The sequence below is a fragment of the Cervus canadensis genome, chromosome 1 (assembly GCF_019320065.1).
Source record: "Cervus canadensis isolate Bull #8, Minnesota chromosome 1, ASM1932006v1, whole genome shotgun sequence".
In the NCBI taxonomy this organism is placed as follows: domain Eukaryota; kingdom Metazoa; phylum Chordata; class Mammalia; order Artiodactyla; family Cervidae; genus Cervus; species Cervus canadensis.
The window spans coordinates 26,787,431-26,805,892 of record NC_057386.1 but is presented as its reverse complement, the minus strand read 5'-3'; the positions used below and the strand labels follow the sequence as shown (position 1 = coordinate 26,805,892).

The following is an 18,462-nucleotide window of genomic DNA, read 5'->3' as shown; positions in this document are numbered from 1 at the left end:
TTTTGAGATGAGATTATACTGTACATAACTTTTTTTTAATATTCTCACTTGTCACTATATGTCCCCATATGTTAGTTAATACATTTCCTAGCATAATTTTAGGGCAGGGCTTCCCAGGTGGCACTAGTGGTAAAGAATCCTCTGCCAATGCAGGCAATGCCAGAAATGCGGGTTCAATCCCTTGGTCAGGAATATCCGCTGCAGGAGGAAATGGCTACCCACTCCAGTATTCTTGCCTGGAGAATCCGATCGACAGAGGAGCCTGGCGGGCTACAGTCCATAGGGTTGCACAAAGTAGAACATGACTGAAGCATCTTAGCACACGATGTATCGTAATTTTAAAGGGCTCATTGATCACTTCATGGGAATCCTGAGTCCCTGCTTTTGAACAGTACTTTTCCTTTTTATTGGATAAGAAAGGCAAAACTATTTAATAAGTGAGTAAATATGCTCCTAAGTTAAAAAGGTAGAAGTAAGAAAGAGCGCTCTCCTGGCCTGATTAAGAACAAGAGGCATCAGTTAATTAAATAACTGCCAGGACATCTGAAGGTCCTGGCATTCTTTAGAGAAGGAGAAAGGGAAGCCTTTATGGGAGGAAGGAAAACTGTGTCTGGTGCTCGGGGTCGGGGGATGGGGTGGGCAGTGTAGGTTGGAGTGAGCAGCTGAGACCACCAGAGCTTCTACTTGTCAATGGAAAGGGATTGCGGCAGTCTCTGTGTTTGTGGCCGCGTATGACATTGGAAGCATTTGGGGTGGACCCAAGGTCATCAGGGCATCAGAGACTGGAGGCTCCATCCCTAATCTTCCAGGAAAAGGGCCTGCCAGCCCACAGCACCATTGCTGGTTCCGTGTCCAGATGCCAGGTAGCCAGAGCCCCGAGTCACCTCCTTATCGCTTTTGATGGCCCAGGGGTGAGGTGTACCCTGCTGGGGGTGGAGGAGGAATGGGGGGCTGAGAGAGGAGAGGGAGTGAAGGAGCTCTGGATGCACCTTCGGGCTGGTCACTCCCTCGCGTCCCTCCTCCCCACAAGCCTCCAGCCCTGGCCACACAGCAGGTCACTGTGAGGAGGAGCCAGTGCCTTTCCCACAGATGTCGGATGTCGAGGGCTCAGAATCTCCTGGAAAGAATGCCTCAACCCAAGGAAAGGTCAGAGACACCCTTGAAACCTGACTCAGAGTTCTGGGCCCCTCCTCCTGGATGTGGACACAAACCTGAAGTGTGATTGCGCTGTGCATGCGCCCCTTACAGGCCAGTGCAGTGATGCACTCGGATGGAGGGAAGGCAGAGGTTTGTACGGGTGGCATCCGGGGGCCCTTTAAAAAGTGAGCGCCGTCCCCGCCAGGACAGACGGGAGCGAAGGAGTGAGGCAGGCATGCAGTTGTGCAGCATCAGTCAGGTCCTCTTTTTTCCCTTGGTCCTGCCTCGGGTTTATCGGACCCATGCCCGCTGCAACGGGAGCATGGAGTCTTAACCACTGACTAGCTAGGGAAATCCTCCAGGGTCAACTCCTCTTAAAACTTGGCTTGTTTGTTCATCATGGATTTTTTTGCATCTATTTGTATTTTTTGACCACACCTGAGGCATGGGATCATAATTCCTCCACTAGGGATTGAACTCGCAGCCCATGCCATGGAGGCCGGGAGGCTTAGTCCCTGGGTCCCCAGGGAAGTCCAACAATTTTTATTTTTCAAAAGACTGCATTTAAAAATTTTATCTTATTAAAAAATTTTTTTAAACTTAAAAACTTCAACTGTGGAGATAAGCCCCCACCCCTCGGAGAATGCCTCACTTGCTTCACCTTAGTTCCAGCCCTGCTGTTCACCAAAATTCTGCTGATGCCCAGAAATAAAAAAGAACTGCTTCCTTATTTTAGAACTAAACTCTATTATGCGGGATGGGGAATACATGTAACTCCATGGCTGATTCATGTCAATGTATGACAAAACCCACTGAAATGTTGTGAAGTAATTAGCCTCCAACTAATAAAACTAAATTAAAAAAAAAAAAAACTCTATTTGCCAAAAAAAAGAACAACAAAAAAAAACTCCTGCAAAATATAGAAATTTTCAAAATGATAAAACAGTCAATGTCCAATTAAATACAAAAAAGGGATAACTGCCATCAATGACAAAGGTGTATGGGGAAATAGATATTCTCACTCAAGACTGGAAAAGAACATAAACTGGAACTAGCTCTTTGGATTGTAACGTGGCACATGTTTTAAAAATGCTTCTGTCCAAACATCTGCCCTTCTAGAGAACAGGTACTAAAGAACCAGTTAAGGATGGATGGGAAGATGTATGTGCAGATCATTCTCATCAGAGCTGTGTTGGTGACAGTGAAACCCAAGATCCACAGCTCAGTCTAATTTCCAAGGGAGTGAGCACAGGGGCTGGACTTGGCAAGTGCTTATGTTTATGAGCTCCCTAAATAAAGAGACGTTGTATTGAGACTCCAGGGGTAACTGTTATGGAGGAAGAATGCAGTGATGGGACATATAATTGTTCACTGCAACGACTTCCCTGGCAACCCAGTGGTTAAACTTTGCTTCTAATGCAGCATGTTGTTCTGCCAAAAGTTTTAACTTTCATCTCAGGTTCAAAGGATTTGTTAACAAAAGTAATCACTTGTTGCAAACAAATGAACAATGTCAATATTTATTAGAGAATTATCTACCTTACTTTCAATATATTAACATTAAAAGAGAAATAGAAACAGCAGAGGATACATCATCAGACTGGGTTTTAACCAACATCCAGACTTAAACAGCATTGGGAAATCCCGTGTCACAGCAAGTCCGGAGTCTGAACTGGGAAAAGGTCCCAGGCAGTGAGCCCGCTTCGTGGGTGAGACTTCAAAACTTCAGTTCTGAGGTTCCTGCTTAAAATTCCAGGCCACAGACTGATATAGCCATCAATCTGTGAGCAAACTTCAGCTCTGGTTTCATGTTAATGCTGTCTGTTTTATCTTGTGAGCATTGATATTCTCCAGGCCCGGGAGACTGGTTGGATCTCCGTGGCTCAGGAGAATTCCAAGACTCACTCCCTATCTTATCTATGATGCCGCAGTCGGTGCAAGTGCAGGCAGGCACGTAGCCAGGGTGGCATCCAAGCAGAGTAGGGATAATTCAGAGGCCTGCTCTGCTTTCTTTGTCTCTGAAGCCTGAACAAGACTTCAATCTTAATTCCCCTAACAGTGGTGCAGGTTCAATCCCTGATCCCACATGCCTTGCAGCCAAAAAAACCGGAACATAAAACAACAGAAGCAATGTTGTAACAAATTCAATAAAGGCTTTTACAATGGTCCAAAAAAAAAAAAAAACTTAAAAATTGTTTTCATTAGAAATATTAGAAACCAATGTTGGGTAATCTGGAGGCCCAGGCCAAGGACAGGACTCCTCCAAGCTGTGGCCTCCTGATTAATTGAGAAGAAAAGCCACTACATCCCATGATGGGAGAAGGATGTCATGAAAGTTTTAAAAATGCAGATTTGGGGATAATGGAAGAAGTTTTCACATACTGCGGTATGGGAAAGTCATTCAGGTTTATACAGGAGTTAACTTGAATTTGATGCTAACCAGAACAGCCTGTTTATGGCCTATCAAATGTACATTGTACATCTGCTTTGATCATTAACGGGTTCACAGACCAGAAGCAAAGAATGTCCATGTTAAAAATATATATATATATATTAAAAGACTCCCCTCCTGGGACGCCAGTGTTGGTTTCTCCTTCCATGGTGAGACCCTTCCCAGGCACCAAGGCGATTCTACTCGCTGTGTATTTGCTCATCTGTTTTTTGAAACCTTGAAGGAATGTACCCTGGACTTGTTTGATGTCCTTTGTTCTGACAAGATATAAAACTGCGCTGAAAACCATGCTTCTCCGAAGCAGCTCCTCCAAGGCTGTCTCCCAGGCTACAGTTCTGTTTGACTCAAATAAAACTCTTGTCATTCCTGTTATACTCTGGTTATTATTTGTGTTGACAGGGAGTCTTGAATTTCAGGCATTTCTATTTTCATGACGATTTTGTATTATGCCAGGTTTTCCTTCGTTGCTCTGTGCCTCGAAAACCTTGATTAGGAAAAAAAGCCCTCCCTCAAAACAGGAAAATTCAAGAGGATTACAGTTGAAACCAGTCTGTACCTCCCTGCCTGTCCCTCCCTTTTAAAGCTTCTGTGACCCTCTTAGGTTTTGGTTTTGCTGAGGATGTGGTGCGGTATAAACCCAAGTAAGTCTGGCTGGGCTGTCAGGGCTCAAATGTCTTCACTGATCTAATGAGAAGGTTGCCATGCTTGTTTGTGGTCAGGGGAGACTGGAGCAGTGTGGTTGTCCTTTACCTTGGAGATGGAGAGCTGAAAGCAGAAAGTTCTGTCTACAGGTCATCAGCTGTGGGTGCAGCTAGCGAGGACGAGGGTCCTGTCCAGTTATTCCATGTGACAATAAGTGTGACTTTCTCAACTTTGCCCCATGTGACAGTGTTGACTATACTTGTTTCTGGAGATGTTCTTCAGCCTGGAGATTTTTTTTTTTTTTTTAATTTATTTGGTCTTAGTTGTGGCACTTGGGATCGTCAATCTTCTACTACTAAAAGAATTTTTTAAATTAATTATTTATTTTTGTCTGTGCTGGGTCTTCACTGATGCCTGGACTTTTCTCTAGTTGAAGCAAGTGGGGGCTGTTCTCTAGTTGTGGTGCATGGGCTTCTCATTGTGGGGGTTTCTCTTGTCGTGGAGTATAGGCTCTAGGGTATGTGGTCTCAGTAGTTATGGATACCAGACCAGGGATTGAACCTGTGTCTCCTGCATTGGCAGGTGGATTCTTTGCCACTGAGCCACCAGGGAAGCCCTTCTTTTCCTTTTTAAAAAATATATTTATTTGTTTATTTGGCTGCATTGGTCTTGGTTGTGGAATGTGGGCTCTAGTTCCCCAACCAGGGATCAAACACAGGGCCCCCTGCAATGGGAGGGCAAGAGTCTTAGCCACTGGATTACCAGGGAAGTCCCCAGCCTAGAGAGAGCCTTGGCATTTTACTAAATCAAAGACCCTCCTGGCTGTCACTCACCAGATGCAGCTGATGGGAACTGGGTGCTGCACACACAGAGAGGCCTTCATGACAGACAGGGCCCTGAAATTCCATCAACAGCCAAATGGAGACAGTGCCATCCTCTGGCACTGTCTGGCACTAAAACACCTGTCTTCCAACATGGAAGAACGATAAAAGGAAGAGCCTGTCCCTATTCATCAGGATTTAAATATGGATTTAAACTTAGACAAGGAACATTACTGTGGAAGGTTCCCTCTACCAAGGAGGTGGCAAGCGTACCAGTCCTGTCTTTGCCACCTACTATCTGTGTGACACCAGACAAGTCACCCAACTTTTCTTTGCCATGGAGTCCTCAATTCCAAGGGCTTCCCAAGATGGCTTAGTGGTAAAGAACCTGCCTAACAGTGCAGGAAACACAGGAGATGCAGGTTCCATCCCTGGGTCTGGAAGATTCCCTGGAGGAGGAAATGGCAACCCACTCCCAGTATTCTTGCCCGGGAAATCCCATGGACAGAGGAGCCTGGCAGGCTACATTCCATGGGTTGCAACATGCCTCTATCTAAACTGTGATATAATAAATAAAATAATAATAATAAAAGGATTGTAAGCCAAGTAATGCTTTGAAAACGAGCTCCAAAGAGCACAATATGTTTCTAAAAAGATTTTTTTTAGTTGCAGCAGGGGGATATCTAGTTTCCTGACCTGAGATCAAATCTGTCCATCCCACCCCCCCTGTATCGGGAGCTCGGAGTCAACGAACAGGACCACCGGGACTTCCCTGTTTCCTGATTCTTAGAGTGTCTACTATGCTTCCACAGACATGTCAGAGTTCATGACTGTGGGGCTGTCAGGACTGCCCAGGGCTGTGGGGTGAGATGTGGTTTAACCTAATGCTGGGCTCTCTCCAGGCACAAGCAGTAAGCAAGCCTGCTGTCAGTGCTTACTCAGAGTCATGTAAGCTGGAAGATGGCTACCGCACAGCCCCTACTCCACCTCACATTCTTGTGTTATTTCTCTCCCTCTCAAAAATGTATTGTTCTTCTCTGATTAGATATTAATGGAGTCCAACCAAATCACCCTATTTGGGTCCCCAGGACAGCCAGTGTGACCTTGTACTATCTGACGGATATGTAAATCAGGGAATCATCAACACAAAAATGATTCATAAACCTACTCCGAGTCATCTGGAAACTCAGATCTTTGCAATTTTATCACTTTTATGAGGACCTACCACATCCCTGGCACCACAGTACACATTTTACTCTTTGGCTGCATTGGGTCTTTAATGAGGCTGGTAGGTTTCTCTCGTTGTGGAGCATGGGCTTAGCTGCCCTGTGGTATGTGGGATCTTAGTTCTGGGACCAGAGATTCAACCCTCATCCCCTGCGTTTCACGGGTGAAGTCTTAACCCCTGGACTACCAGGGATGTCCCAGTAGGTATTTTATTTGTTACCTAATTTAGTCTTCACAACCAATACACTCCTGAATTCTTCATGGAACTCTGCCTTTTTCTATGGTTGAATGGTCTGTCAGTCCCCATAAATGGCTGCTCTCTTGCTCTCTGTACATCCCATGCCCCACTGGCCCTGCCTCACCTTTATGCTATGCAAAAGATTGCTTCTCGTCTATTTTTTTAAAAATATTTATTTATTTAGCTGCTTCAGGTCTTAGTTGCAGCACAAGGGCTCATCATTTCACACAGGGACTCTAGCTGTGGCTCATGGGCTTAGTTGCTTCATGGCATGTGGGCTCTTAGGTCCCTGACCACAGATCGCACCTGAGTCCCCTGCATTCTTAACAACTGGACCACCAGGGAAGTCCCTGCATCCCCATCTTAATCTTCAAGTTTAATCAGGAATCACCAGAATGATCAGCCTGTGTGTGTGTGTTAGTTGTTCAGTCGTGTTCAACTCTTTGCAACCCCATGGACTGTAGCTTGCCAGGCTCTGCTGTCCATGGGATTCTCCAGGCAAGAATACTGGAGTGGGTTGCCATTGCCTTTTCCAGTGATCAGCCTGACCCCCAGCTAAAATTTGTTCCAGCCCAAGGACCAGAATGGCTCCAGTATGTTTGGTCATCATCAGGAGACATCAGCCTTCATGACTGCTGCTAACTGAGAGCTGTGTGGGAGTCCTCCTGTTGACCAAGGGGTGCTTGAAACGTCATGCTCCTACAACTGACAGCAGCCCCCCTCCAGTGAAGACTGCTGCCATGTCCTACTTGACCTCCCCTGTACTCGGTGGGGAGTTGCTCCAGGACCTTTGCTTCTGACCTATTAAGGTGACCGTCCAAAAAACACTGATGCCTCTGTCACTGTCTACAGGCTCTTTCTTTCATCTCATTGCTGGGCAGTTACAAGCACCACAGGACTGAAGGATACAGGTCAGCAAGTCTTTCTGCATTTTCCTCCATTCTTTCTCATGTGAAATAACCCTCCTGGAAGAGCCTTGTGCTATTTTTTAACTTTCCCAGAAAGATTTTTCTGCTTTGGGCGTCCATTCATACTGTCACAGTATAAGGACTCTGCCATTTTTGCAGAGATATTTTTGAATGTTTAATCTGTTGTTCAGTCTATCTATAGCTTCTCTATCTGAAGGGAAATGTTCCTAAGAATAAAACAGGAATAACTGTAGGCTCCCAAAACGCTTCTAAAAATTTCAGCCCAGGACTGAGGGCCTCAACCTACTCCAGAAAAAACACCAGAAACCCAATCCCAGGGTTCCTCGGGAAAGAACTGCACTCTCCACACCTTTGGGAGCTGAGAGTTCTAAACTCTATATTTTAAAATATTTATTTTTCACTGATGACCCAGAGGGACGGGATGGGGAGGGAGGTGGGAGGGGGGTTCAGGATGGGGAACACATGTAAATCCATGGCTGATTCATGTCAGTGTATGGCAAAAACCACTACAATATTGTAAAGTAATTAGCCTCCAACTAATAAATATAAATGAAAAAGAAAAGAGGAAAAGAAAAAAAAATAATATTTATTTTTGGCAGCATTCGGTCTCAGTAGTTGCACTCCGGTTTCTCCCCACTGTGGGGCACATGCCCAGGAGTTGCAGCCCACAGGGTTAGCTGCCCCCCAGTACGGGGTATCTAGTTACCCGGGGTAGGGGTAGGGGTTAGGGTTAGGGATGGAACACGCACCCGCTGCACTGGAAAGCGGATTTTTAACCACTGAACCACTCAGTTCCTACACTCTTAACTCAGTTTCTTCATGGGTGTTTTCGGAGGTTCAGTGCGCTCCAGGCTCAATGTGTCCCCGGGCTGTAGCGCCTTCCCGCGGGCCATCAGTGTCCTTTTTGTGCCTACGGCGCCCGGCCCACCCGAGCCGAGGGCAACTCTCCTCCCAACCGCGCCCCCGTCCTGCTCCCCGGGAAGGAGGCGGCAGAAGGTGCGGAGGCGCAGGTGGGTCCCGCAGCACTCGCGTGCCACGCCCAAGCCTGGTGGCGGTGGGAGGTGGGCGAGGCCAGGCCTCAGCCCCCTGGCGCAAGACCCCCGACCGCAAGGAGGACGCACGCAGGCAATGAGCTTGGCCTCTAGCGCCCACCGCACCTGCCGGCAGCCAATCCCGCGGCGGCTCCCCGAGCGCCTGAATGGGGCGCGGTGACGTCATGCACCCATGTGACCATCCCGGAAGTCCGCCAACCTTCCCTGCCCCGTCCCGGCTCCATCCCCAGGAGTCTGCGTGTGTCCTGTACGGCGAAGTCTCCAGTTTATTGTTCACTTCGTCGTAGACCATATCGAGGCCAATTGCCTGACGCCGCAGATGAGCTGGCTTAGGAGGAAAGCTGGGAGGGGAATCTGAGGGCGCAAAAAATGAGGCGCTGTGCGTCCAGGTCAGGTCTAATTGGCTGCAAGTGTGGATTCTGTGAGTCTGCTCCTGAAGGTGTCTCGTGTTGGCTCCCAGAGGAGAGTGAACACCGTACCCGCCAAGTAATTAAGACTGGATGAGAATTGCAAACGTTGTCCCTGAGGACCCTAACCTTCTCTGCGTTCCCAACGGGAAGTCCACGAAGGGGTCTGTCCGAGTAGTGAGCTGGGACAAATGCTAGTCACAGCAAGTTTTCCTGATGCCCCGGGACTGACCTGCTGCTCCTTCCCTCCACAGTCCGTCTGAAGTCACTGAGCTGGAGGACGGGCGTACTGCCCACATCCTGAGAGTGTAATCGAATGGCTTTGGAACTGGGCTGCCTGGGTGGAGTCCCACCTGTCACTGGCCCTCGCCTGGGTCTAGGGTGTGTCTTTAACTCCCTCACTCTCACCATCTAGGTATAAAGAGGACCGACAGCGGGAGCCTCACTCAGGGCTACTGTGAGGTTAGCATAGGAACCAATAAAATACTCTGAACATACCTGTGCTCTGTCAGTTTTTTCGTGATTTACTCCAACTCTTTTTTTCTTATTTTTTTTTTTTGTTGGCCACATTGCGGGGCAGGTGGGATCTTAGTTCCCTGACCAGGAATTGAACCTGTGACCCCTGCAGTGGAAGCACTGTCTTAGTCAGGGAACTACCAGAAAAGTCTCTATTCATAGATTCCTGAATCAGACAGCATTTATTTCATCCAGCACATCAGAAGGAGATTCGAGGAGCTGTACAGAATGAAGGCTTTTACAGGAAAAAGGGTACTAGAAAAAAATGCAGTTTCTATTAGAGTAGATTGCTTTAGGCAGGGTCACCTTCCTTTGGGGGGAGAGGGGGGTTCCATCATGCAGATACCTCACTAATTCCAGCTGACTGGTTAAAGGTCACATTCCTGGGAGACTCCGCGAGTGCAGTTAGGTTAGATAGTAAGTATTCGTATGCAGGTGACTCCATTTTGGGAACTGTAGTTTTTGTTTTGTTTTGTTTTTTTAACAGACCCGACTCCCTTCTCAAGATCTGTGGTGGGATTGGGAATAGAAGTTACAACTCTGAGTGGGAAGTTAGATCCTATATTAGATCTCTAGGGCTGCTGTAATGAAGAACCGCAAACCGGGGGCTTAAAACACCAGAAGTTTATTCTATCCCAGTCCTGAAGGCCAGTGGTCTGAAGCCAAGGTGGCAGCAGGGTTAGTTCTCTAGGAGGCTCTGGGGAAGCATATGTTTCATGCCTCTTTCCTGGCTGCTGAGGTTGCTGGCAGTCCTTGGCTTGTAGCCACCTCCGTCTTCATGAAAGTGAAAGTGAAGTCTCTCAGTCGTGTCCGACTCTGTGACCCCATTGACTGTAGCCTACCAGGCTCCTCAGTCCATGGGATTTTCCAGGCAAGAATACTGGAGTGGAGTGCCATTTCCGTCTTCATGAGACATCCTCAATTCTGTATCCCTGTCTCCAGTTTCCCCCTCCTTCCTCTTAGGAGGACTTCGGTCAATGGAACTGTGACCTACTCTAAATCCAGGACAATCTCAAGACCCTTAACTGGATTATGTCTGCCAAGACCCTATTATATCCAAATAAGGTCACAACTGAGGTTTATGGTGGGCATGCCTTTTTGGGTGACACTATTCAACCCACTGCAGACCCATCTCTTGCTTGCAGGTGGCCGTGGACTTTGGGCATTCCTGGTCTTTAGTTTCCTCACTAGTTAAAGGAGATGGGGTTTTGTCTGGTCTGTGTCACTCACTCAGCCTTTCATTCAAAGTCTTTGTGTTAAGCACCTTTTAGACAACTGGGCTCTATACATCCTGGGCTTCCCTGGTGACTCAGATGGTAAAAAGTCCGCCTGCAATGCAGGAGATGCAGGTTCAATCCCTGGGTCAGAAAGATCCCCTGGAGAAGGGAATGGTTACCCACTCCAGTATTCTTGCCTGGAGAATTCCACAGACAGAGGAGCTTGGTGGACTACTGTTCATGCGGTCACAAAAAGCCAGCCACAACTGAGTGACTTACATGCTCTATACGTCTTGACACCTCATGTGATCTCTTGGTGATGAACAGAAGACTCAGGGTGATGCCAGCAAGATGGCAGAATAGGAAGGTTCAGCCCTCATCCCCAACAGAGACACCAATTTAACCCTATAAACACCAAAATACCTTTAGGAGAACTTCAGAAACCAGCTAAGAAGTTGCAATGCTGTGCTTAGTTGCTGTGTCTGACTCTTTATGACTCTTTGGACTGGAGCCCACTAAGCTCCTTCATCCACAGGACTCTCCAGGCTAGAACACTGGAGTGGGGGTGCCATTTCCAAGAAGCTGTAGTTCCCCAGGCAAATGCAGAGTCAACAACAGCTCCACGGAGAAGTGTAAGAAGATCCTTTCATTTCCTCTGTGACTGCCCATCCCCTGGCTGGCACAGCTCATCCCAGGGGGGTGGGGAAGAGAACACAAGATGTGCACCAGCACTCCAGGCTTTCAGAGGGCTACTGGAGGGACTGGTGTCTGTCTCTCTTGACTCCAGGGCTAACGGAACCAACACAGTTTGAAGGTCTGGAGGTTGCCTGTAAGCTAGAAGGAATGAGGACAGTTTTCAGCAGCACCAGCACCAGGGGGCCCGTGGTGCTGCAGACGGAGGCCAGGGCAGCTTGGTCCAATCAGGAGAAGATGCCTGACTTGGTAGCACTCCCAGGAGGGAGAGAGAAGAGCAGAGCATGAATCAAGCCGGCATTCTGAGGACTGGTATCTATCTCCCAGGCTCTGGGGAGCTCATGGACAGCTGGCATACTTCAGATGCCTAGGGGTTGCTGAGAACAGAGCCAGGGAACATGCAGTCCCACAGATGCACACTGGAGGGAGCAAAGGCCTACGTGCTCCTGGAGAAGAACCCGGCAAACCTAATTGGGAAGTCATTTGGGAGAAGTTGCAGCCAGGCCCACAAAAGGTTTCAGAGACCCCAGAGTTCTAGCTGGGCTAATTGGTGAGTGCCTTCCCTTGTAGAAAGCCTGGGAGAGGTGACTTTTCTCAAAGCATAAAATTCAGCAAATAGGTCGGAGAGCGGGGGTCTGAACCCACTGTCCCCTGTGAGATGTAGGGGAGGCAGGTGGCTGGTGCTCAGTGGAGGTGGCCATGGTGCCGGTGGCCCAGGGTGTGGCGGGGGCGACCCCTGATTCCTGGGGACCGCAGGCTGTTCGCACCCCGCTAGCCCCGCGGGTGAGGAAGGGTGAGCTAGGGGAAAACACAAGGAAGGGAAAGTGTGGGTGGCTGTTGAGTTGTCCTTAGCTTCAGGTGCCATGTGGGTCTGGTTGGAAGAACAAGCCTGGTGGATCCTTTTCTGAAGGAAGAAGAATAATATTTATTCCTTAAAGTGTGGAGGTTGCTTGCACTTGGGGCCCAAAACTGAGGTGCATAGGAGTATATAGAATTGAAGCCTTCTCTCAGAAGTGTATTGGTAGAGTTAAAGAAGACAGCCAACCAAAGGTCATCTGAAATTGTGACTGGCTGATAATACCTGGACAAAATCAGAGATCACTACTCAAGCATAAGGCCTCCAAGAAGATGTTTGAGTTAAAGGCTTGGGCTGAGTATGCCGTGGAATACTTTGTAAAGGACCCATATGGCTTCCTTAGTTATTTTGGCTCTGACTCCATCTTTTCTGAGCAAGTGCTGTGCTGTCTTGGAAATTGGCCAAGATGATTGAGGCAAGGGAAAAGGAGGAAAAGAAGAAACAAAAACATCAAGAAAATATTGCAAAAGCTAAACGACTAAAAAAGGATTGAAAGAATGAACAGGCTGTGCATCCAGAGAAAAACTGTTCGGAAAATTATGCATCCTTGAAAGGACCCATTAAGGTTTCCTTTTGGATCTTATGACAGTATTACTAAACGAAGTCTGAGTCTATGGAAGAATCATGTAGTTCTCACCTGTACTGTAGCAACTTTTCGGGTTCGGAATAGAAGTCTGTTGACAGTTACTGTAAATTGGCATTTATTATGCTACAAATTCTTATAACTCTCATTTGCCTTTTTGCAGCTTATGTATGAATACTAAAATGAAAACATCCTGTGAAGAAAAGTGGCTTTAGTTTATGAACTCTATTCAAAGAATGGCTTAAAATGGGGTCCTGTTCTGGACAAGGGAGATTAAGAAAAAGTTGTTCTGAGCAGAAAAGCATGCTTTGGCTTAAAAGATATATGGTGTATTAATTACATCTCTTATCATTATTACTTATTTCTTGGAATAGAATCATTTCTGGTTTCCTCAAAGCAAAATAATATTATTCAGTGAGTACTTCTCTATTTTCTGTATTTTTCTCATTTTAGCTTCTGCTGCTGCTGCTGCTAAGTCGCTTCAGTCGTGTCCAACTCTGTGCGACCCCATAGATGGCAGCCCATCAGGCTCTGCCGTCCCTGGGATTCTCCAGGCAAGAACACTGGAATGGGTTGCCATTTCCTTCTCCAATGCATGAAAGTGAAAAGTGAAAGTGAAGTCGCTCAGTCACGTCCGACTCTTAGTGACCCCACGGACTGCAGCCTACCAGGCTCCTCCATCCATGGGGTTTTCCAGGCAAGAGTACTGGAGTACAGGCAAGAGTACTCCGTTTTAGCTTTTGAGATACTGGTAATTACCAGATATTCTGCATTTTTAAAAATCTAATTTTATAAAGCATTTTCCTGTTATCTTGACTATGTAGAATACCACCTACTGGATATAATAATTTTTGTACTTATGAACACTGCCGTTTTCTTAGAAATGACTTGAGTAGAGTAACACTATGATTTAAAGCTTAAAAGCAGAAATGCCAAACCTTGTAGTACCTTAGAACCAGTTTATTCTCACTCGTGCTAAGTAGAAATGTGAAGTAGTTAAAATGTCTTATCAGGTAACTTGCTGATTATATATATAGATACTTTTAAAAACTTTTGTTTTTATTCCATTCTTTGTTTTAATTCGTGTGATAGTGATGTCCTTTACTTTTTGATCAGACAGGTTCATGGTGAAAATTAAAATTTCAACTTTCTTTTAAGGAACTTTTAAAGAGTTACAGTTATGTTATATGTTGTAAATGGTAATGAAAGTCTTAACATTTGGAAAAATTTGTTTGCATTGTATTAATTGGGTGGAAAAGGTGTAAATTATGTCAAAATGAGAATGTCATAATTAGAAATAAAGAGGTAAAGGATATTTCCTTCAGTTAAATAGTATAATTGGAACTTTTTACCCTTTAACATGGCTCTTTTAAATGCATGGTTGATAATTTTATTTGTTGTCAATAATTAATAGCTTATTAATGTTTTCCTCACCTCTATTAATGAGTTTTAAGTGGCAAAAAACTGTCCAATAGCTTCAATTTAAAAATGAAACTAGATATTAAAATAAATTTGATACTTTTAAAAAAAATTCAGCAAACAATAACAAGGCACATGAACAAACAAGGAAAGATGCCCCAATCAAAGGAACAAAATTAATATCCAGAAACCAAATCAAAAAAAGAAAAAAGGGAGATCTCTGAATTACTTGTCAAATAAGTCAAAATAATTGTGTTAAAGAAGCTTAATGATCTACAGGAGAACACAGACAACTAAACAAAATCAGGAAAATTATGAACAAAATGAGAATATAAAAAAAGAAACTATTAAAAAAAGAACTGAACAAATTCTGAACTGCAAATACAATAACTGAATTTAAAAATTCACTAGAGAGGTTCACTAGCCAACTGGATCAAGCAAAAGAAAGAATCAGGACACTCAAAGACAAGTCATTTGAAACCACTGAGTTTGAGGAACAAAAAGAAAGAATGAGGAAAAGTGAAGAAAGCCATAGGAACTTATAGAACACTTTCAAGTTGACAGTATAGATGTTATGAGAGTTTCAGAATGAGGAGACACAGAGAGAAAGAAACAGAAAACTTAGTGGAAGATATAATGGTCAAACTCTGAGGAACAGAAGGAACATCCAAATTTAAGAAGCTCAAAGAACTCCAACTAGGATAAGGGCCTACACTGAGACACATTTTAACCAAACTGTCAAAAGTAAAAGAGAGAATCCTGCAAGCAACAAAAGAAAAGCAGCCTGTCCTATTCAAGGGAGCTCCCATTAGATGATTAGCAGATTTCTCAGCAGAAACATTATAAACCAGAAGGGACCGGACTGCAAAATCTCAATGGACCTATCCTCAAGTTCACAAATTCTTTCTTCTGCCAGTTCAAATACATTGCCAAGCTCCCTAGTTAATTTTTTCTTTTATTTCAGCTATTGTCCTTTCAATTCCAGAATATCCATTTGATTCGTTTTTGAAAACAATTTCAGTCTCTGTCTTTATCCTCTGTTGAATGCAGCACCATCGTCATGTCTTCCTCGACTTACTGAATGTATTTATAATGGCCATTGTCTGTGAAAACCAACATCCAGTCTCACTCACTGTCAGTTTCTGTGCCTGCTTCCCCCTGCACCTTCCCCCTTCTGTCCTGGTGAATGGGTCATACTTTCCAGCTTCTTTGCATGTCTCATAATTCTTCTGTTGGACCCTGAACGTTCTGGATAATGACAGCAACTCTGGGTACTGGTCCCCTCCCTGGGGTCTGTTATCACTTCTTTTTTGTTTAGTGACTGGTTGGATTATTTCAGTGGAGTCTGCTTGTATCCTTGCAGTTTTGAGCATGGAAGGTCCTCGAGGGCACAGCCTTGGATGTGCGGTGCTCACCTTGGAATGACACTGGTTTTGGCAGGGCTCTCTCTGTCTCTTTCCCTGAGTATATCCAGCTGTTAAACCTCACTAATTACATGCTGTTTCCTCCATTGTCTGCAGCATTCCCCTGGGGGTATAACTTGCCCGACAACCCAAACCCATCAAGTTCCCACTCCTTTGAAGGAATATCTGTAGGGGTTAGGGTTTGAGATGTGTTCTCACCCCAAGTGGTCTCCTCCCAGCTCTCTCCCTTCCTGGTTTTGGGGCAAACCAACCAGGCTGCAGTTAGCTTGTGTGTCCAGTGATCCCACCAATCTCCTTCCAACCCCCTTTCACCACATCCTCCATCCCCGAGAGCACCCTCGGGCTTGAACATCGCCAATGCGTGCTGAGTTGTGTCGGTGTTTTCCAACTCTGCAATCCCATCTAGAGGCTTTAACAATCGTGCGAATTTAACCCAGATGACCATTATATCCACCACTGTGGGCAAGAATCCCTAAGAAGAAGTGGAGTAGCCCTCGTAGTCAACAAAAGAGTCCGAAATGCAGTACTTGGATACAGTCTCAAAAACAATAGAATGATCTCTTTTCATTTCCAAGGCAAACCATTCAGTATCACATTAATCCAAGTCTATGCCCCAACCAGTAACGCTGAAGAAGCTGAAGTTGAACGGTTGTATGAAGACCTTGTAGAAGGTATGTATGAAGGTCTTGTAGAGACCTTCTATAACTAACACCCCCAAGAGATGTCCTTTTCATTTAGGGGCCTGGAATGCAAAAGTAGGAAGTCAAGAGATACCTGGAGTAACAGGAAAATTTGGCCTGAGTACAAAATGGAGCAGGGCAAAGGCTAATAGAGTTTTGCCAAGAGAACACACTGATCATACCAAACATCCTCTTCCAACAATACAAGAGAAGACTCTACACATGGATATCACCAGACGGTCAATACTGAAATCAGATTGATTATATTCTTTGCAGCCAAAGATGGAGAAGCTCTAAATAGTCAACAAAATCAAGACCAGGAAATGACCATGGCTCAGATCATGAACTCCTTATTGCAAAATTCAGACTTAAATTGAAGAAAGCAGGGAAAACCACTAGACCATTCAGTATGATCTAAATCAAATTCCTTACAATTATACAGTGGAAGTGACAAATAGATTCAAGGGATTAGATCTGATAGAGTGCCTGAAGAACTATGGATGGCGATTCGTGACATTGTACAGGAGGCAGTGATCAAGACCATGCCCAAGAAAAAGAAATGCAATAAGGCAAAACGGCTGTCAGAGGAGGCCTTACAAATAGCTGAGAAAAGAAGAGAAGCAAAAGGAAAAGGAGAAAAGGAAAGATATACCCATTTGAATGCAGAGCTCTGAAGAATAGCAAGGAGAGATGAGAAAGTCTTCCTCAGTGATCAATGCAAAGAAATAGAGGAAAACAACAGAATGGGAAAGACTAGAGAGCTCTTCAAGAAAATTAGAGATACCAAGGGAACATTTCAACAAAGATGGGCATAATAAAGGACAGAAATGGTATGGACCTAACAGAAGCAGCAGATATTAAGAAGAAGTGGAAAGAATACACAGAAGAACTATACAAAAATGATCTTAAAGACCCAGATAACCACGATGGTGTGATCACTCACCTAGAGCCAGACATCCTGGAATGCCAAGTCAAGTGGGCCTTAGGAAGCATCACCCTGAACAAAGCTAGTGGAGGTGATGGAATTCCAGTTGAGCTTTTTCAAATCCTAAAAGATGATGCTGTGAAAGTGCTGTACTCAATATGCCAGCAAATTTGGAAAACTCAGCAGTGGCCACAGGACTGGAAAAAGTCAGTTTTCATTCCAGTCCCAAAAAAAGGCAATGCCAAAGAATGTTCAAACTACCTCACAATTGCACTCATCTCACTTGCTAGCAAAGTAATGCTTAAAATTCTCCAAGCCAGGCTTCAACAGTACGTGAACCATGAACTTCCAGATGTTCAAGCTGGATTTAGAAAAGGTGGAAGAACCAGAGATCAAATTGCCAACATCTGTTGGATCATCGAAAAAGCAAGAGTTCCAAAAAAAAAAATCTAGTTCTGCATTATTGACTACACCAAAGACTCTGACTGTGTGGATAAAAACAAAATGGAAAATTCTTAGAGACGAGAATACCAGACCACCTTACTGGCCTCCCGAGAAATCTGTATGCAGGTCAAGAAGCAACAGTTAGAACTGGATGTGGAACAACAGACTGGTTCCAAATTGGGAAAGGAGTACATCAAGGCTGTATATTGTCACCCTGCTTATTTAACTTATATGCAGAGTACATCATGTGAAATGCCGGGCTGGATGAAGCACAAGCTAGAATCAAGTTTGTCAGGAGAAATATCGATAACCTTAGATACGCAGATGACACCACCCTTATGGCAGAAAACAAAGAGAAACTAAAGATCCTCTTGATGAAAGTGAAAGAGGAGAGTGAAAAAGTAGGCTTAAAGCTCAACATTCAGAAAACTAAGATCATGGCATCTGGTCCCATCACTTCATGGCAAATAGATGGGGAAACAATGGAAACAGTGAGAGACTTTATTTTTGGGGGCTCCAAAATCACTGCAGATGGTGACTGCAGCCATGAAATTAAAAGATGTTTGCTCCTTGGAAGAGAAGTAATGACCAACCTAGACAGCATATTAAAAAGCAGAGACATTACTTTGCTGACAAAGGTACATCTAGTCAAGGCTATGGTTTTCCCAGTGGTCATGTATGGATATGAGAGTTGGATTATAAAGAAAGCTGAGTGCCAAAGAATTGATGCTTTTGAACTGTGGTGTTGGAGAATACTCTTGAGAGTCTCTTGGACTGCAAGGAGACCAAACCAGTCAATC

General features: G+C 45.0%; 1 pseudogene; it reads left to right on the top strand.

Annotated features, from left to right (window-relative positions):
• Positions 1 to 12,459: 12,459 nt before the first annotated feature.
• On the top strand, positions 12,460 to 12,957 carry LOC122445339 (annotated as a pseudogene).
• Positions 12,958 to 18,462: the final 5,505 nt, after the last annotated feature.